This window comes from Lynx canadensis, chromosome B3 (genome assembly GCF_007474595.2).
Source record: "Lynx canadensis isolate LIC74 chromosome B3, mLynCan4.pri.v2, whole genome shotgun sequence".
Taxonomy (NCBI): domain Eukaryota; kingdom Metazoa; phylum Chordata; class Mammalia; order Carnivora; family Felidae; genus Lynx; species Lynx canadensis.
In genome coordinates, this window is record NC_044308.2 from 78,598,833 (window position 1) to 78,621,108 (window position 22,276).

The 22,276-nt window shown below is 35.4% G+C and overlaps 1 pseudogene; it reads left to right on the plus strand.

Annotated features, from left to right (window-relative positions):
* Positions 1 to 1,423: 1,423 nt before the first annotated feature.
* On the plus strand, positions 1,424 to 20,542 carry LOC115517053 (annotated as a pseudogene).
* The last annotated feature ends 1,734 nt before the right edge of the window (positions 20,543 to 22,276 follow it).

Genomic DNA, 22,276 nt, shown 5'->3' on the forward strand with positions numbered 1-22,276 from the left:
CAATCTCTGAGCCTCAACAGCAGCACAATTGCCTGAATGTTCCCAGATGAAAGCCAGCACCTGGCCATTGTTCTGCAAGACCCTCCCCCAGAGGGTCAGACTGGATCTAAGCTGCAGAGCCCTCAAAAGTAAGGGGTTTGGAAACACCATCTAAGATAAAATTTGGGAGGGAGGTGCTGCCTGGAAGGCTGACGGCTTGGACACAGACAGTGTAGAAGCAGGGACTGGACAGAAGCCAGAGACAAAGGAGGGGTGCTTGATTGCCAGTCGGTGAGAGTGCAGAACTCTGGTGCTAGAGACTGGGAAGCTAGGTGACGTCATTTTCACCTCTCCCATGCATGCACATGCTTGCACACGTGAACCACACCTATCAGCCCCAGTAAGCTAAGCAGCGCTAACTAGTGGAGCACAGAGCCATTACACCAAGCCCCTTCCAACTGCACCAACCAAGCACTCCCCGCTTGCTTAGTGTACAGACTAGGAAGTGCTTCATAGTTTGACTTCTAGGGGAAACTGGATGTAATTTCATTCAGATTTCATTCTGTTCACTGGTCCATCTATTTTCTTTTCTTTTTTCTTTTCTTTTCTTTTCTTTTCTTTTCTTATTCTTGGATACAGAAGGAGAAAGCATTTATTTTTATTTTCTGTTTTTATAAAAATTTTAAAATTTTTATTACTTATTTTTTAAATTTTTATTTACTTTAAACAATAAATTAATAATAATAATTTATTATTAATAATGATATTAATATTATTAATTATTAATTAACTGTTAACAATAATGAATCATTATTCATTAATTGTTGATATTATTATTACTAATATATTAAAATATTATTAATAATTTATTATGATAATAAATTAATATTTATTATATAATTATATATTATATTATATATAAATTATATATAATATATATTATATATAATATATTATTATATATTATATTATATTATATATTATATAAATTAATAATAAATATAAATAATAATAATAAATTAATAAAATTAAATTTTATTACTTATTTTTTAAATTTTTTATTATATTTTACTTTCTTCATTTCATTTTATTCTATTTTCTTATATATATTTTTAACTTTTAAATGTTTTCTTACTTTTTTCTTTTTTTTCTGTTCTTTTCTTTCTATTTTTTCTCTATTCTACCAAGCTTATTTCAACAACCAGACCAAAACACGCCTAAGATTGAGCCTCCTTTATTTGATTTTTGTGTTGTTTTAAATTTTTTAACTTTATTTATAATTTTATTAATTTTTTTCTTCCTCCAAATTTTACTTCCTTAATATATAATAAATATTTTATTATAATAATGAGAAGAAAGCGTAGTATCCCTTTCTGCAGAGATAAAAGAAGTAAAATCTAGTCAGGATGAAATTAAAAATGCTGTAATTGAGATGCAATCTCGAATGGATCCCATGGGGGCAAGAATAGATGAAGCAGAGCAGCAAAATAGCGATATAGAAGAAAAATTTACAGAGAACAATATAGCAGAACAAAAGAGGGAAACTAAGGTAAAAGATCACAATATAAGACTTAGAGAACTCAGTGACTCATTAAAAAGGGATGACATCCAAATTATGGAAGTCCCCGAAGATGAAGAGACAGAAAATGGGTAGAAGTTTTAAGTGAGCAAATCATAGTGGAAAACTTCCTAACGTGGGTAAAGACACAGACATCAAAATCCAGGAAGCACAGAGAACTCCCATTAGATTCAACAAAAACAACCATCAACAAGGCATATCATAGTCAAGTTCACAAAATACCCAGACAAGAAAAGAATTATGAAAGCAGCAAGAGAAAAAAAGTCCTTAACCTACAGGAGAATACAGATTAGGTTCACAGCAGACCTATCCACAGAAACTTGGCAGGCCAGAAAGGAGTGGCAGGATATATTCAACGTGCTGAATTGGAAAAATATGCAACCAAGAATTCTTTATCCAGCAAGGCTGTTATTCAAAATAGAAGGAGAGATAAAGAGTTTCCCAGAAAAACAAAAACTAAAAGAGTTTGTGACCACTAAACCAGTCCTGCAAGAAATTTTAAGGGGGACTCTCTGAGGGCAGAAAAGATGAAACAAAACAAAAAAGACCAAAAACAAATACTAGAAAGGACCGGAGAGCACCACCAGAAACTCCAACTGTACAGGCAACACAATAGCACTAAACTCAGATCTTTCAGAACTCACTCTAAATGTCAGTGGACTCAATGCTTCAATCAAAATACAGAGGATAACAGAATGGTTAAGAGAACAACATCCATCTATGTGCTATTTACAAGAAACTCATTTCAGACCTAAAGTCACCTTCAGAATGAAAGTAAGGGGATGGAGAGCCATCAGTCATGCTAAAGGTTGCCAAAGTAAGCCAGAGTAGCCATACTTATATCAGACAATCTACATTTTAAAATAAATATAACAAGAGATGAAGAAGGGCATGATATTATAATTAAGGGGTCTATCCACCATGATCCAACAATTGTAAACATTTATGCCCCCAACATGTATACATCCAAAAATATTAATCTGTTAATCACAAACATAAAGACACTCATTGATAATAATACCATAATAGTAGGGGACTTCAACACCCCACTTAAAGCAATGGACAGATCATCTAAGCGAAAATCAACAAGGAAACAATGACTTTGAATGACACACTGGACCGGATGGACTTAACAGATCTATTGAGAACATTTCATTCTAAAGCAGCAGAATACACATTCTTCTCAAATGCACATGGAACATTCTCCAGAATAGATCATATACTGGGACACAAATCAGCCCTCAACAAGCACAAAAAGACTGAGATCATACCGTGCATATTTTTAGAACACAATGCTATGAAAATCAAAATCAACCACAAGAAAAAATTTAGAAAGACAACGAATACTTGGAGATTAATGAACATCTTACCAAAGAATTAATTGGTTAACCAAAAGTTAAAGAAGAAATTAAAAAGTACATGGAAGCCAATGGAAATGATAACACCATAACCCAAAACCTCTGGGATGCAGCAAAGGCGGCCATAAGAGAGAAGTAGATAGCAAACTAGGCCTTCCTAAAGAAGGAAGAAAGGTCTCAGATATACCAGCTAACATTACACCTTAAAGAGCTAGGAAAAGAACAGCAAATAAAACCAAAACTAGCAGAAGATAGGAAATAATAAAGATTAGTGCAGTAATCAATGATGTCGAAATGAAAAACAAAACAACACAGTAGAACAGACCAATGAAACCAGGAGCTGGTTCTTTGAAAGAATTAACAAAATTGATAAACCCCTAGCCAATCTGAGCAAAAAGGAAAAGGAAAGGACCCAAATAAATAAAATCACGAATGAGAAAGAATGAAATCTTGCCATTTGCAACAGCGTGGATGGAACTGGAGGGTATTATGCTAAGTGAAATAAGTCAGTCAGAGAAAGACAGATAACATATGTTTTCACTCATATGTGGAATTTGAGAAACTTAACAGAAGATCATAGGGAAAGGGAAGGGGAAAAAATAGTTTCAAACAGGGAGGCAAACCATAAGAGACTCTTAAATACAGAAAACAAACTAAGTGTTGATGGGGGGTGTGGAGAGGGGAAAATAGGCATTGGGCATTGAGGAGGGCTCATTGTTGGGATGAGCACTGGGTATTGTATATAAGTGATGAATGATGGGAAACTACTCAAGAAGCCAAGAGCATACTTTATACACTGTATTTTAGCTAACTTGACAATAAATTATATTAAAAGAAGAAAAGAAAAGAAAAGAAAAGAAAAGAAAAGAAAAGAAAAGAAAAGAAAAGAAAAGAAAAGAAAAAGGAAAGGATCCAAATAAATAAAATCAAGAATGAAAGAAGAGAGATCACAACCAACACTGCAGGAATACAAACAATAATCAGAGAATATTATGAGCAATTATATGCCAATAAATTGGGCAATCTGGAAGAAATAAATAAATTCCCAGAAATATATAAACTACCAAAATTGAAACAGAATGAAATAGAAAATTTTAACAGACCCATAACCAGTAAAGAAATTGAATTAGTAATCAAAAATCTCCCAAAAAACAAGAGTCCAGGGCCTGATGGCTTTCTGGGGGAATTCTACCAAACATTTAAAGAAGAGTTAACACCTATTCTTTTGAAACTGTTCCAGAGAATACAAATGGAAGGAAAGCTTCCAAACTCATTCACGAGGCCAGCATTATCTTCATTCCAAAACCAGACAAAGACCCCACTAAAAAGGAGAACTACAGACCAATTTCCCTAATGTACATGGATGCAAAAATCAGCCAAACAGATCCAACGATACATTAAAGGAATTATTCACCACGATCAAGTGGGACTTATTCCTGGGATGCAGGGCTGGTTCAATATTCACAAATCAATCAATGTGATACAACACATTAATAAAAGAAAGAATAGGAACCACATGATCCTCTCAATAGATACAGAGATAGAAATTGACAAAATACAGCATCCATTCTTGATAAAAACCCTCAATAAAATAGGGATAGAAGGATCATACCTCAAGATCATAAAAGCCATCTACAAAGGACCCACCACTAATATCATCCTCAGTGGGGAAAAACTAAGAACTTTCCCCCTAAGGTCAGGAACACGACAAGGATGTCCACTCTCACCACTGTTATTCAACATAATGTTGGAAGGGCTAGCCTCAGCAATCAGACAACACAAAGAAATAAAATGTAACCAAACTGGCAAGGAGGAAGTCAAACTTTGACTCTTTGCAGATGACATGATACTCTATGTGGAAAATCCAAAAGATTCCACCAAAAAACTGATAGAACTGATTCATGAGTTAAGCAAAGTCACAGGATGTAAAATCAATGCACAGAAATTTGTTGCATTTCTGTACACCAATGATGAAGCATCAGAAAGAGAATTCAAGGAATCAATGCCATTTACACTTGTACCAAACCCATAAAATACCTAGGGATAAGTCTAACCAAAGAGGTGAAAAATCTATACACTGAAAATTATAGAAAGCTTATGAAAGAAATTGAAGAAGATGCAAAAAAATGGAAAAATGTTCCATGCTCATGGATTGGAGAAACAAATATTGTTAAAATGTCTATACTACCCAAATCTACATATTCAATGCAATCCTTACCAAAATAGCACCAGCATTCTTCACAGAGCTAGAACAAACAATCCTAAAATTTGTATGGAACCACAAAAGACCCCAAATAGCCAAAGCAATCCTGAAAAAGAAAACCAAAGCTGGAGGCATCACAATTCCAGACTCCAAGATGTATTACAAAGCTGTAATCATCAAGACAGTATGGTACTGGCACGAAAACAGACACTTAGATCAATGGAATAGAATAGATCACCCAGAAATAGACCCACAAACGTATGGCGAACTAATATTTGACAAAGCAGGAAAGAATATCCAATGGAACAAAGACAGTCTTTTTCAGCAAATGGTATTGGGAAAATTGGACAGCGACGTGCAGAAGAATTAATCGGACCACTTTCCTCCACCATACACAAAAATAAACTCAAAATGGATGAAAGGCCTAAATTTAAGACAGGAGGCTATCAAAATCCTAGAAGACAAAGCAGGGAAAACCCTCTTTGACCTCAGCCGCAGCAACTTCTTACTCAACATGTCTCTGGAGAGAACTATTAGGACCTCATCAAAACTAAAAGGCAACTGATGGAATGGGAGAAGATATTTTCAAGTGACATATCAGATAAAGGGTTCGTATCTAAAATCTATAAAGAACTTATCAAATTCAACACCCAGAAAACAATTAATCCAGTGAAGAAATGGGTGAAAGACATGAATGGACACTTTTCCAAAGAAGACATTCAGATGGCCAACAGACTCATGAAAAAATGCTCTACATCACTCATCCTCAGGGAACAAATCAAAAGGACAATGAGATACCACCTCACACCTGACAGAATGGCTAAAATGAACAACTCAGGCAAAAACAGACGAGGATGTGGGGAAAGAGGAACCCTTTTGCACTGCTAGTGGGAATGCACACTGGTGCAGCCACTCTGGAAAACAATACGGAGGTTCCTCAAAAATAAAAATAGACGTACCCTACTACCCAGCAATTGCACTAGTAGGTATTTATCCAAGGGTTACAAGAGCGACGTTTCAAAGGGGCACATGCACTACTGACAATAGCAGTGCTGCTGACAATAGCCAAAGTATGGAAAGAGCCCAAATGTCCATTGACAGATGAATGGATAAGGACATTATACACACACACACACACACACACACACACACACACACACAATGGAGTATTACTCAGCAATCAAAAATAATGAAATCTTGCCACTTACAACTATGTGGATGGAACTAGAGGGTATCACACTAAACGAAATTAGTCAGAGAGAGAGAAATATCATATGACTTCACTCATATGTGGAATTTAAGATACAAAACAGATGAACATAAGGGAAGGGAAGCAAAAATAATATAAAAACAGGTAGGGTCACAAAACATAAGAGACTCTTAAAAATAGAGAACAAAATGATGGTTGGTAGAGGGGTTGTGGGTGGGGGCATGGACCACATGGGCAAGGTGCATTAAGGAAAACACTTGGGATGAGTTGAGCAGTGGGTGTTATATGTAGGGGATAAGTCACTGAATTCTATTCCTGAAATCATTATTGCACTATATGCTAGGTAACTTGGGTATAAATAGAAAAACAAAACAAAACAAAACAAAAAACCCACAACTGATTATTTCGACTTTTAAAATCACTTCAAGTTTCTCTAGTTTTTTATATGGTCATTTTGGATCTTTTATAAAATGCAATTCCATCCAAAGGGAAAGACAAAAAGATTAGATGAAGAGTTTTTAATAACTACTTTAAAAATAACTAATTATCAATGATTTCTGAAAAATGACAAAACAGCAAATAATGGTATCAGTGTATAATAGGCAATATGAAATTTATTATATGCACAAAAAACACCATGTATAAGGAACTTTATATTTCCCAAAGAATCATAATAGGTTTCATCAAAAAATACAACTATGTTGAATTGCCCCAGACTTGTTTTATGATATAGTATTGATTTTAATCACCAGAATACAAACATAATAAGAACAAGTAATATTATTTTACTGTTTGTCTCCAGCACCTAGAACAATCCCTGAGCAGATGTTCAAAATCACTTTTGAATGAATAAATGAATTGTATCTGGAGATGATGCACTATAATCTTTTTAATGTTTGGGATACCTAATGGTTGTAAGTCAGCTCCAGTTACCAAAATACACCGTGCTATATTTCAAATATCAATAAAAAAGAATTTGAAAACTTTCTCCTTTTCATTCACAAAATTAATGGCGTTATGTAGGCGAAAAATAATTCTGTTTTTCGTGGCCACTGTTCAGTAATATTTCCATTTTGTTCTTTTTAAAATTAAGTATTAGCCCATATAGAAGCAGAAGCCAGAAAGACATAAATCTGATATGTTCATTCTTGTTATGGATCAGAGCATGAGTGCCTTTGAGGAAAAGAAATTAAGTTACATGGTGGTGTAGTAGTGGATTGTGGGAAGACTGGAGAAGGACAAAGAGGCAGATTTTTAATCATAGGCTTTAATTTAAATCAGAAATTTCTGCTGAGAATTCCTTTGATAATTGCTTCTAATTTCTCTATCATTTGTCTTCTATGTTTTTAGCTATGTTCATTATGGGGAAGATTTTAAATTTAAAATAATTGTGCATACTGAATTCTCTATTGCCTCAATTTCCATTTCATTACATTCCTTTAATATTATAACGAACAATGTATTCTCATGCATCCAGTTATTAAGGAACATTTGACTAGTCAAATACAACTTTAGAAACCTTACATTCTATTATTTTGGTATTCTATTTTAATGCATTCTTATGGCTTTTATTGTTTTTATTATACCAGTTTTCAGATCTAATTAATTCTGCCAGCACAATACCTTGTTAAAATGCTTTGAGACAGTAAACAGTGGAGATGTATGCTGTGTGAGTGTGTGTGTGTGTGTGTGTGTATACACAAACGGTTTGATTATTTTAAGTGAAGTGATTGGATGTTGATACCTTAAAATGAGTAAATTCATTCAAAACAGTTAAATCTGCTGTGTGCATTAAAAAAACTACAAGATCAAAATAAAAATATCAGGAGCTCCATACAACACTACTTTTTCCTAATAATATTCAAAAACAAGAAGTACATTTTATTTTGTACTCAGGAAGATTGTAATCCAGCTTCTAGTTACAAGGAATCACCCCTTATTTCTAGATAGTATGTTAATATTGGCTATCTATTGTATTACTATGTAAGTTCAGCCTAGATTAAAACTAGCTTACAAGGCAGACGGAAGTATCTAGGCTGATACATTAGATCTTCTCTTTAAAGTGACCAGCTGTCTAGGTTCCTTCTTTCTTGTGTTTACCACCCATCAAATATTATACTTTCCCTTTAAAGTGTAAACTGGAAGTTGCACACATGACTTCCACTCACATCCAAGTCAAAGACCTTTATCAATGACTATATCTAGCTGCAAAGGAGTCTGTTAAGCAGTGTTTATTCTAAGCAACTCTGGCCCATTGAAAACTTGAGAGAAGAAGCAGCAATCTCTGCCATAAGAGGTGAATACAATAAAAGCTCACAAATTCATAAAATTAGTTTACATTTAAAACTTCTGGGGGGGGTGTGCCTGGGTGGCTCAGTTAGTAAAGTGTACAACTCTTGATATCCACTCAGGTAGTGATCTCATGGTTGTGAGATCAAGCCCCATGTCACACTCTGAGCTGAGCACAGAGCCTGCTTGGGATTCTCTCTCTCCCTCTGTCACTGTCCTTACCCTGATGGCTCGCTCTCTCTCTCTCTCTCTCTCTCTCTCTCTCTCTCTCTCATTCTCAAAATAAATAAATAAATAAATAAACAAACAAACAAACAAATAAATACATAAATATTTTAAAAAAGAATTCTAGGGGTGCCTAGGTGGCTCAGTTAAGCATCAGACTCTTGATTTCAGCTCAGGTCATGATTGATCCCAGGGTCATGGGATCAAGACCCACAATGGCTTTATGCTGAGCGTGGAGCCTATTTAAGATTCTCTGTCCCCCTCTCTGCCCCTTCCCCACTTTCACACATGCTTATGTACTAAATAAATAAATAAATAAATATTCCAGTTTGCAGCTGTATAATTCAGAATCTAGAGTCTCCATGTTAAGTGATCATAACTGAATTTCAAAAAGGAAGTAAGAATTAGGAAACGGGAATTTTTTTCAACACGGTTTTAAATCTTGCTCCAAGTAATATTAATCTAGTGGAGTCAGACTTTATTAAAATGTGCTATCCAAAAATATTTATCATTATGTTACATTGCTTTCCTGTGTTGGACACGGATGATCACCCAGCATCCTCTCTTCCTTTCTCCTCTTTCCTCGGTTATCCCAGTTTAATTCACGTATTCACAGAGAAATCCTCTGTGTGTGTGTGTCACATACACACTCACATGACAAGAACAAAACACATAGCAGTTACCTCACAATCATAAAGAAAATCAACCTGTGTGTAAAGCTGATGTTGTAGGCAGCAGAGTGGAGAAGCTCAAAGAACTTGGATCCTTGATGAGAAGACTGAGCTGTTGAAGCAATCTACCTCGATGCCATCCCTGACAAAAAATAAATTTTCTTATTTTAAACCAGCTTAAGCCAATTTTTCAATCACTTGCTCCACAAAGCATCCTAACTGATTTATATTCCTAAACAATGCTCTTCACTACTTGCAAAAGCAATGAGCAATATGATTTCTAGAATAAACACAATTCAGAAAGACAAAATTTTAACCAAAAATTGTAAAACTTACATGGAACAGTTTCATCTATATTCTGAGTGAATTTGGATAAGACTAAAATGATACAACTTTTTTAGATGATCAAATCAAAATATTGCAATTTTTCAAAGCATTTGATTTTAATAAGAATTCACTAGAATCTGTATAATTTCTGATCTAACCATGTATCAATGTGACCCTGTGAAATTCAGTTGAGTACAGAAACACAGCCATTAAATCAAACACACATACCTATTTGTCCAGCACCAAAAAAATGTTTTCCTGCTAAGATATGTCTACCAATGTATTTTTTTAAGGCGTTTTTTGGTTTTTGGTTTTGTTTTTTCATGTGACTTATCTTTCCACAAAAAGACTCCTGGAAGCTTATCTATTTTCACAGACTGGAAGTGCTGCATTATTTAAATGGAACTACAAATGTTCTCACTTTGCAACAGGAATTGTTCTTAAAGGGTCTTATAATAGTTAGATTCTATTGCAAACAAGCATTTATTTCCCTGACTAAAGGAAGGAACTATTGCACACTATCTGACTGGGGTTTTTTCTCAGCCTTCTTTCTTTTCTGTGACTACTATTCGTGACTTATTTACAATTTATGCTTTGTATCACAAGATACATCATTATAATTGTCAGTCCCATTTAAGGTTTTGAAAGAGAGTGAAAGAGATAGATGTTTGAAACCTCTGAATGAGAAGTGAAGTAATATTAACATGTGATTGATTGAATGTCAGCTGCTTGACTAAAACAGATGATCGATGATTTCTAGAGGGAACACACTCTGGGCTGAGATGATGTTAACATAACTAAATAAGGCCTCCTAAAGAATAAAAAGAGACATATATGGGCTACTTATAACTTCACAGAGAACATAGTTCTCGGTTCAGCAATTCATCAGAAATTGGTTCCCTACGTATTAAAAGCAAGAGATTAAAAAAACGCATTGATATATCCTAGCATCCTATATATGCTAGCAAATCATATAATTGAATGATGGTCTCATATTAAAACAAAAGAAAAAGTTGATAGTACAGCTTCTTAGTTTTACAAAGGATAAAAAAACAGAAATTGTAAATGTGGATAAAGGAGAAAACAATGCACTTTTTTGAACACATGGAAAGGTCAATTTTATCCTTAGTAAACTTGTAAATAAATGATGTAATGCATTTCACATGATTAGTAATTCTTTCAGAAATTATCATGACAAAAAACCAATATTACAGTTGGTTAAGAGCATAAAACCAGAATACTGGGGTTTAAATCTTGGCCCTACCACTTATGATTGTGTGCCTTTAGACAAATTAATGAACATCTCTGATCCTCAATTTCCTCACCTGCAAGATAGGGATAATGATAATAATTGTAAAGACCTTATAGGGTTGTTAAAAGGATTAAAGAGCAAATATAGGTAATTATTTAGAGCAGTACATGTATTAAAAATGTAAACTATTATTAGTAATTCATACACATGAAAGTTGTCAATTCATTCTATACATGTAAGACACGTTAACTAAAAGCATACTTTTCTGTTTTTCTATTTCAAATTTTAATGGTCATACAAATACATGACACGTGATTCTATTATAGTCTTATTGACAGACAAATTTAAACCTGCAGTCTGTTTTCTTATGTAAATATTGATTTCGTCCAGTATATATTCTTAAATAATGAATATACTGGTTGTATTCACAAAGTATAAACATCTCAGATATCTTAAACATTTTCTTTTAAATATATTCATTACATTTAACATATTCCAACCACTTATTTGGCACCTTATCAAAGATAAAAATAAATAATGTTATTTAACATATTTACATTTAACATATTCCAACCACTAGATGAAAAATATTTTAAACTAGTATACTGAGTATTTTATTTTCCCTTAGTTTACATTATTTTAAAAAAACAACTATTTCTCTTTGACCTAAGTAAACAAAGTATTCATACATTTTAATCACATTGCTCCCAAATTAATCTGCTCCCAAAATAATATGTATTGAAGACACCATGGTATTTCCATATAGCATGTGTTTCTCCACATACATAAGTCAAACATTGTTCATAAACATCAAATATTTATTACATACCAGCCAGATTGAGGGCATCACTTGGACTCCAGGTAATTAGCCAAAGAACTTTAGAACTAAAAGGACATCAGAATATGTTGGACAGCACCCTCTTTTCACTGATGAAGAAACTGATTCCCATAAAATGACTCAAGAACAGAGAGAAGCCAAAGGCCACTGGCTTTGGCCAGGCAGAAATTTCAGATTCCTGTTCACTACATTCCACTGTTTAATATTTGCAGGGTCCCTGTCCTCAGGTTATGGCCAAGTTACTAAAAAACTTGCTTTTCTGTAGAACAGCAAATGGATTTGATTCGAAAGGCATTGTTATGGCCTTTTATAAAGTTGTATTGAGACCTACAGAAGGTCCTGTCTTCAATTCTACTAAAGATACAATGCTATTAATAGACCAGAAAAAAAAAATTGGTGATATCCATAGTCCTGTCTAAAGTTTGTGATAGAATCATTATGTTATCCTGATTAAAGAAATTGCTCTCCTTTGGTCAATCTGCCCCAGCTATTATCTGAGAACATGTAATCAAAAAGTGCTGGATAACATGTTCTAACAAGAAAAGATGTAGTTGTGCGTTATTAGAAGATGGTGGCTGAAAAAAAAAACAGTCAGAAAAAAATAAACTGCAATAAGACATTCTTGGATCCTCACGTATTTCTTGGAAGACTCACAATTTTAATCTTTTGGTCAATCAGAATATTTGTATTATCTATCTTCATTTTACTTCACATACAGTGACAATTAGAGAACAATCTTTTCTGAAGAGTAAAGAAAAGCGTTCAGCATCTACCTAATCAATCTTTTCTGTATAAAGACCAAATTGTAGAATTCGGTAGGAAATTTCACTTATTTTTCAACTGCTATTTTTAAGCTGAGCATTCTGATTAATTGCCTTAATATCCAATTATCTTTGTTAATATAAATTCAACCACAGAAAGGCCAATAATTAAAGAACACTTAAAATGGGGAGAATTTCCATACTTCCTTGTCTCCAACTTGACAAAATGGTTTTTTGCTATTTTTAAGACCCATTTATATCTCTGTAATTATTGAAAGTAATATGCACACTTATATACAAATTTGGCAGAATATGAATGTTTAAATAATTTCAATATGCACAACTCTTTTGTTACTCTCCTCCTTCTTTGCCATACTAGACATACTGCCCCTTTCTTCATGGAATGTTTTAAACATTATGCCTTTGGTTCAAGGAAAAATAGGTAATATAGTTGTTGGTAATGATTCAGATTCTAGTTTTAATGGTAATCAATGTCAAATATGAAAAAATATAGGGAAAGTAGAGCTTACACGAGGAAGTGGATTGGAGATTCCTCTAAATGTGAAATAGGAGAAGTCTGGGGATCCAGAGCAGGGAGGAGACTCACCTGTTAACCCTGGAAAAAATCTTGAGAGGGAGAGTATGAGACCCAAGAGAGGAATGGCTATGTGGTCCATCTAAGAAGTTTGTACCAAAGGCACAAATCAGTCAACTGAACTGATGCTAGATTGACCAATGTTCTGTGACCTAAGCACAACATAGAAGCTGATAGACCAGCTATTTGCCAGACTATCCATTCTTAATGGTAATCAGTACTAATGGATGAATAATAATTGTAATTCCCTTCCTACCTCCAAACCATAGCACAATCCTTATTGAAGCTTGAGATGGAAAACCTTTGTTTCACCATCCACTGGGTGGTCAGGCTGTGCTTGATAGAGTATAACACGAGTGCAGCCAAGCTTGAAAGGCAAATAAGTGACACCCAGGGAAGACACTAGTGCAATATTAAAGGTTGCTGAGAACAGATAATACACACACCAGTCCAAGTGGTACCGTATTTATTTGTAGCAAGAAAAGGAAGAACGTGCACACAAAATCCAATCCTTTGCAATGCACTAGTTCCCCTCGGCCAACAAATCTATTCCATAGCTATCACAGGCAGCGTGACTGCACGCATCCCAATTTTTGCTGCAGTATAATCTTTCCCCTAGAGGATATGAAATACAGAAAATTCAAGGTGTGCCTGAGGGTCATTGAAGCGTGTCTTTCAGCAGAACAAAGGAGTGCATTGAGTTTGACACAGGGAAAGATATTCCCACACAAAGTAATAAGCCCAGCAAGGTAGTGTGGGTTCCCTATCTCTTGGTAAGGGATGTACTCCAGGCCAGAGGCCCATTCTTCTGGGCCAAGCTGGGACTGAAAGACTGCATGCAAGAGACTGTCTTTCTTAACAAGTTTCAACAAGTATAGCTAGATCATGACATCATCAATTTAAGTGCTTTTTAAATAAATACACATGACGTCTCCTGCTGAAATTAAAACCTTCTGAACACACATTCAGAGGCAGCTAACAACACCAACAACAAAATGGTTCCCTCCTCCAACTTCTATATTTGCTCTTGCTCCTTTTTCTCTATCACCACGGTTTCCCCAGTTACAATTTAAAAAGCCATCCTAGTCTCCTACGCTTCATCAAACTTCTATCCAGTGTTTGTTCAATGTACGTGGCTAAACTCTATTACAATGTGATGACCACTGAGCTCAAGCCCTTCATTGGGTGAGCTTGAGCCCCCACTTCAGGTAGGCCCCGCTCTCTCTCTCTTTCCCTCTCTCTCTCTCTCTGCCCCTCATGGGATTCTCTCTCTCTCCCTCTCTCTCTGCCCCTCGCTCACTTGAGCTCCCTATCTCTCAAAATAAGTAATAATGATAAAAAATAAAACACTGATTAGCTTTAAAAAAATAAATATAAATATACTGGGATGACCATCTACCTGTATCTTACTTTTCTCATCATCCTTAACATCCTCACTTCTCATTACTTCTACTTCTCACTACTTCTAGTCACTTCCTCTCACTAAATTCTCATTACTTCTTGACATCTTACAGTCTGCTTCAGTGGATAAGTGGATAGTGAAAAACAATAACTAAAAACTTCAAGTTTCTCCCACTCTCTGAAAGTAGAGTGCTCCTATGAAACCTGACATAAGCTGAAATGGCATAAAACGAAGAAGCAGTCACCATTGCGTAAAAGTGAAAATTCTCTCTGGCTTTCTTTTGGGTTAGTGAAAGCAGATATTAATGTAGGTCTTTCATAGACGCGAACTCTAGGAAAGCAAGGGAAACCTGTACTTGTGTTTGTGCAAAAATTCCACTGATTATGTATGTCCCCATGTTCTAATAATGTTTTACTTAATATCAGTGACTCTTTTGGATTGTCTCTTTTTCTTATTCTTTCCTCTTCATCCTGTTCTAATTTTCTAACTTTCCAAACGTACCCACGCACACAGAGCTGTGTACCTACACAAACATACGTGCACACAAACACATACATACACAAACACAAAGAACTGGTTCATCCACTCTGACTTAGTGATTTACAACGACTATTTTTATGCACAAAAAAATAAGACTATTATAAATAATAATAGTGTCTTTAAATACATGATATAGGTTCACCATTTTACATAATTATATAGCCAGACAGGACAGATCGCTTAGTTGACTAAATTCAGAAAATAAATGGTTAAAATGCTGGTAGTTTAAAAATAGTTGTTTGCTATTTTATTGTAGGCTATTATAATTATTTGGAGAAACTACTCAACCTGGTGGCAGTTACTAGTTATCAATAATTAATTCCCTCTGGGCTCTAAGGGATTAACCACTTCTTAACTTCCTCTTAACGGTTTATCTTGAGCTCTTTCGTTCTACATTTCCTTCACACACATGAGTCCTCTTTCTATCAAAGAGCAATATTAATCATACAAGAATAGAAAATATTCTCATTAAAGCCCTGAAGCTCATTAGGGAAGTTTAAGTTATTCTAACACTTCCCTGATATTGTTGGATCCATGTAGTGAAGAGTGCGGACTCTCCTGCCAGTTAATTGTCTTACATGAGCTGACCTAAAGACTGAAACGCATTTTCTGTGCTGAGTAGAAGATGGAGAGTTGTAGCTATTTTTACTAAAACAACTAATTAAAATTTTCTCTGCCAAAACACTATTTTTCCTTTAGTGCTATTACATTAGCACATGCTTGTAAGCATATTATAGATATGCTTCATTTTATACAACTGATGCATTTCTGAAAAGTCAACGATATTTGGTACCTGTCTGAGGTGCAGAGAAGATTTCAGGCTAAAGGAAGCCTATGCAAAATAATTTGTTAAATAAAATATTCTGAGCTATACAGCTATCCTCAATGGATAAATTTTCTTCTAAAGTCATTGTGGGACACAAAAATAATATTCTGTAAAGCTGAAAGAGCCTTGGCAAGACAAAGACTGCATTGTAAAAAAAAAAAAAGGTAAGGAAAAAGACAAAGAGTCAAAAGAAATACGACAGATTTGGCAATGTATGAATGCGGGCAGTGAAAGGAGAAAGTCTCACCTTCAGAATCAACTCACCTAACACTGATTGTCAAGGAATTTCAGAAGTCATCTGAAGTAATAGTGAACAATTAGGGAAGCTGTTTAAGAAAGAGAAAAAAGACGCTTATGTAGTCTACCCAAGTGGAAAGTATACCCATAAAAGATTCCCTCTCTCACTGAGTCAATGCAGTTGAAAAGGCATTCATGAAATTAACTAAAGTGAATATCAATTTTAAAGTTCTAAGTCTTTCAAACTAAAGAATAAATAGCATGATAAATGTGAACTTTTTTTAGGTTGCAGGGCAACCACTGGATTAAACAAGCTAAACAAGTATAAATTTCCTGCAAGCCTTTACTCCTCAGAATATAAGTATTTTAGAATATATGGTAAATCTTCAACAGAAAGGGTTTTTTTCCAAATTTAAGTCACAGAAATTTTTGCTGAAAGTTTTTCTGGGATTAAAGATTAGAGCACCATAAATTATCATAAAGTTGTACTAAGATACAAATAAAAATTGTATTAAAAATGACATTAGCAAAGTTCTGGTTGGTGTGCCAACCAAAAAAACAACAACAACAACAACAACAATTAGCTTTACTAATGCTAAAGCATTAAAAATTTAAAGCATTAAAAAATGTATGGATAGTGTCTTCTTCCTGACTGGCCTTGGTGCATTCTGTCTCAGCTGCTGATGACAAGATATCTTCAGGAAAGGCCAAAATTGGGCATCCCGACTCCAACTTCAAAGCCATGGCTGTTACGCCAGATGGCCAGTTTAAAGACATCAGGGGAGGCACCTCAGGGGCTCAGTCGGTTAAGCATCCAGTTCCTGATTTCGGCTCAGGTCATGATCTCACCGTTCCAAGTGCCGTAGATCCAGTACCGCTGACAGCACAGAGGCTGCTTGGGATTTTCTCTCTGTCTCTCTCCCAGCTCCTTCCCTGCTCGCACTCTTTCTCTCTCAAAATAAATAAACTTAGAAAAAGACATCAGCCTATCTGACTACAAAGGAAAATACGTTGTGTTCTTTTACACTCTTGGCTTCACCTTTGTGTGTCCTGCAGAGATCATTGCTTTCAGTTACAGGGCAGGAGAATTTAAGAAACTCAGCTGCTAAATGATTGGTGCATCTGTGGCTCTCATTTCTATTGCCTGGCGTGGATCATCACACCCAAGAAACAAAGAGAACTGGGACCCAGGAACATTCCCTTGGTATCAGAAGCCAAGCATGCCAGTGTCCAGTGTCCAGGACAATGGAATCTTTTTTTTTGCTTTTCTTTTCATGTTTTTATTTAGATTCTAGTTTGTTAGCATACAAGGTAAGATTGGTTTAAGGTGAAGAATCTAGTTTAATTTAGTAAAATTGGTTTCAGGTGAAGAATTTACTGGATCATTACTTACATACAACACCCAGTGCTCATCACAAGTGCCTTCCATTTAGCCCATCCCCTGCCAGTACTTGTTCTCTATAGTTAAGAGTCTCTATGGTTTGCTTCCCTCTCTTTTTTTTTTCCCTTCCCTTATGTTCATCTGTTTTGTTTGTTAAATTCCACATATGAGTGAAATCATATGGTATTTGTCTTTCTCTGACTCTTGTTTCACTTAGCATAATACATTCTAGCTCCATCCACATCGTTGCAAATGCCAAAGTTTCATTTTTTTAATGACTGAGTAATATTCCATTGTGTGTATGTGTATATATACATATATACATATACATATATATACATGCACATGTACATATACATATATATACATATATATCCCCTCTTCTTTATCCATTCATTGGTCAATGGACATTTGGGATCTTTCTGTAGTTTGGCTATTCTTGATAATGCCGCTATAAACCCTGGGGTGCATATGCCCCTTCAAATCTGTAATTTGTATCCTTTAGGTAAATACTTAGTAATGCAATTGCTGGTTTGTAGGGTGGCTCTATTTTTAATGTTTTGAGGAACCTCCATACTGTTTTTCAGAATGGCTGCACAGTTTGCATTCCCACCAAACCATAAGAGGGTTCCTCTTTTCCCACATCCTTGTCAACATCTCATTTTGTGTGTTGTTAACTTTAGCCATTCTGACAGGGGTGAGGTGGAATCTCATTGCAGTTTTGATTTGTTTTTCCCTGATGATGAGTAATATTGAGCATCTTTTCCTGTGTCTGTTGGCCATCTGAATGTCTTCTTTGGAAAAACGTCTATTCGTGTCTTCTGCCCATTTCTTAACTGGATTGTTTGGCTGTTGCCTGTTGGGTTTGATAACTCCTTTATAGATTTGAATACTAACCCTTTTTCAGATATGTCATTTGCAAATACCTTCTCCATTCTGTAGGCTGCTTTTTGGTTTTGTTGTTTCCTTAGCTGTGCTACATTTTCTTTATCCATTTATCCATCAGTGGATATTTAGGCTGATTCTATGTCTTGGCACTCATAAATAATGCTGCAAAGAACAGAGGGGTGCATATATCTTTTTGAATTAGTGTTTCATTTTCTTTGGACACATACCAGAAGGGGAATTCCTGGATGGTATGGAATTTCTATTTTCAATTTTTCGAGAAACTTCCATACTGTTGTCATAGTAGCTACATGAATTTACATTCCTACCAACAGTGCACAAGGGTTCTCTTTTTTTCCACATCCTTGCCAAAACCTGCCATTATCTTTTTATTAATAGCCATTCTGACAAGTATGAGGTGATATCTCATTGTGCTTTTGTTTTGTATTTCTCTGATATTCATCAGATATCAGATGATGCTTAGTTCCTTTGCATCTGTCTGTTGGCCATTTGTATGTCTTCTTTGGAAAAATGTCTGTTCATGTCTTCTGTCCATTTCTCCTGTGCAGAAGCTTTTTATCTTGATGAAGTCCCAACAGTTCATTTTGCTTCTGTTTCCCTTGCCTCCGGAAATGTGTGTAGTAAGAAGTTACTGCAGTTAAGGTCAAAGAGGTTGCTTCCTGTGTTCTTTCCTAGGATTTTGATGGTTTCCTGTCTCATAATTAGGTTTCTCATTCACTTTGAATTTATTTTTGTATACGGTGTAAGAAAGTGGTCGAGTTTCATTCTTCTGTATGTTGTCACCCAGTTTTCCCAACACCATTTGTTGAAGAGACTATCTTTTTTTTCTACTGGATATTCTTTCCTGCTTTGTTGAAGATTAGTTGACCATATAGTTGTGAGTCCATTTCTGGATTTTCTATTCTGTTCCATTGATCTATGTGTCTTTTTTTGTGCCAGTACCATACTGTCTTGATGACTATAACTTTGTAATATAATTGAAGTCCAGAATCATGGTGCCTCCAGCTTTGCTTTGCTTTTTCAGGATTGCTTTGGCTATTCAGGGTCATTTGTGGCTCCATACAAATTTTAGGATGTGTAGCTCTGTGAAAACTGCTGGTGGTATTTTTATAGGGCATGCATTAAATGTGTAGGCTGCTTTGGGTAGTACAAACATTTTAACAATATTTTTCCATCCAATCCATGAGCATGGAATGTTTTTCCATTTCTTTGTGTTCTCTTCAGTTTCTTTCATAAGTGTTCTATAGTTTTCAGAGTACACATCTTTTACCTCTTTGGTAAGGTTTATTTTTAGGTATCTTATTATTTGTGATCCAATTGTAAATGGGATTGATTCCTTGACTTCTTTTTCTGTTGCTTCATTATTGGTGTATAGAAATGCAACAGATTTCTTTACATTGATTTTATATCCTGTGACTTTGCTGAATTCATGTATTAGTTCTAGCAGTTTTGTGGTAGAGACTTTTGAGTTTTCAACCTACAGTATCATGTCATCTGCAAATAGTGAAAGTTTGACTTCTTCCTTGCTGACTTGGATGTCTTTTATTTCTTTTTTGTTGTCTGATTGCTGAGGCTAGGACTTCCAGTACTATGTTATATAACAATGTGAGACTGGACATTCCTATCTTGTTCCTGACCCTAGAGGCAAAGTTCTGTTTTTCCCCACTGAGGGTGATACTGGCTGTGGGTCTTTTGTATATGGTCTTTAGGACTATGGAATGTTAAAGCTGATGAATGTAACTTGTTCAGGGCCTCTCTATCATTGATGATAAAGGCATCCTTTGGCAGATCACTGTGAATGACTTCCTTCTGGAACACTCTATGGATAAGATTCTGAGACTAATTCAGGCCTTCAAGTTTACTGACACGCATGGGGAATTGTGCCCAAGGCTGCAAGACTGGCAGTGATATCATCAAGCCTGATGTCCAGAAGAGCAAAGAATATTTCTCCAAGCAGAAGTGAGTGCTGGGCCATTTTAGGGCCAGGCTGCAGTGGGTAACCATGAAGACAAGATTTCATTTGTACAATTGTCATGCTTAAAACATAAGACTTTAGGTTCAGTGCGGATGTGGTGTGGAACAGAACAGGCCTTTCCTGCAGGGGTTGGGAAGGCTGCCCTTTCTTCCTCTAGAGAGAGTGGCCTGAGCTGTGCTATGGGGCAGGACAACTGATGTGTATAGTAGTGGGGCATCACTTTAGATTATTTGTTGTTTCTATTAAACTTGAACTGAGGGGAAAAAAGAAATATATAGACAAATGAATTCTATACGGCTATTTGACATCCTTCAGATTAAAATTTGGATGAATGTATATAGTCACAAGCTTCTGTAGGCTTGAGCATGAAAAAGAAACAATAGAAAAGGTCTACATCCCAAGTATCTTTGTAGCTTCCTTAGCATATTCAAAATATCAGATACTTTGGACAGTGTTCTTTACTATTTATATACATTGCTGCTTCATACAACATAGAAATTCCTATATCATAGTACGTGAACTACATTATAAAAGCTTCAAAGTTTGCAATTACCACTTACAGAGAGGATCCTATTTTAATAAACATATATAACCAATATGAATTGTGGTCTTAGGCCAGATTTTTTCCTTAAAACTCAGATTTTGATGTAAACACCTGAGTGGGTGATGAACAATGGAAATTTGAGGAGAAAGGATGAGGAGCTGATGAGTTCAGTTTTGCCACATGGTACATTTAGGTGAAGATTTTCAGGAAGCAACTGAACTTTCACGTCTGACGTTCAAAAATAAGTTGAACTAAAGGTAAAGATTTGGGATTAACAAATGATAGAAACTGAAGCCAACAAAGTAGTGAAGATCATTCAGATGGACAATATGTAGTAATATGAGAAAACATCTAAGGGGAAAAAACACCTTAAAGAAAAAAAACTCACGGGGCGCCTGAATGGCTTAGCTGGTTGAGTGTCCAACTTCAGCTCAGGTCATGATCTCATGGCTTGTGAGTTCCAGCCCTGTGGCAGGCTCTGTACTGAGCTGGGAGCCTGGAACCTGCTTTGGATTCTGAGTCTCCCTCTCTCTCTCTCTCTCTCTCTCTCTCTCTCTTGTGCTCTCTACTTGTGCTCTTTCTTTCTCTCTCTCTCAAAAATAAATAAACTTTAAAATAATTTTTTTTAATTCATTATTTAATGCTTAGCCAGACAAAAACAAGAATTCCTTATAGAAGGACAATTTAACAAAGACTATTTTATATGAAAGTGCATCACATTATTGCCTTTCATCTTGAGTTTATTTTCTCAGTACTTGCAAATCACACACACACACACACACACACACACACACACAAATGCAGATTTCATAATTGTGGTTATGGTGCAATAATACCATAATAGAAAAAAATGTTTATGAAATATTTACTCTGTGCCAGACACTGTGCTAAGTGTTTTATATACATTAAATCACTTAATCTTCATAATAGCCTGTTCTAGTTATTTGTTGACATTAATAAACTAAACCAAAACTTGGTGTTTTAAAACAGCCATTTATTATATTTCATGATGAATGAAATCCGTTTTAAAAATCACATACGTTTAGAATTGGTGATACTGTTACTCCACAATGAGTCAGCTGATGTCACTATATGTTATTCAGCTGGTGGATGGGCTGTTCAGAAGAGTCCCAGAGGTTTAATACACATGTCAGGTGCCTTGGCTGGAATGGCTGGAA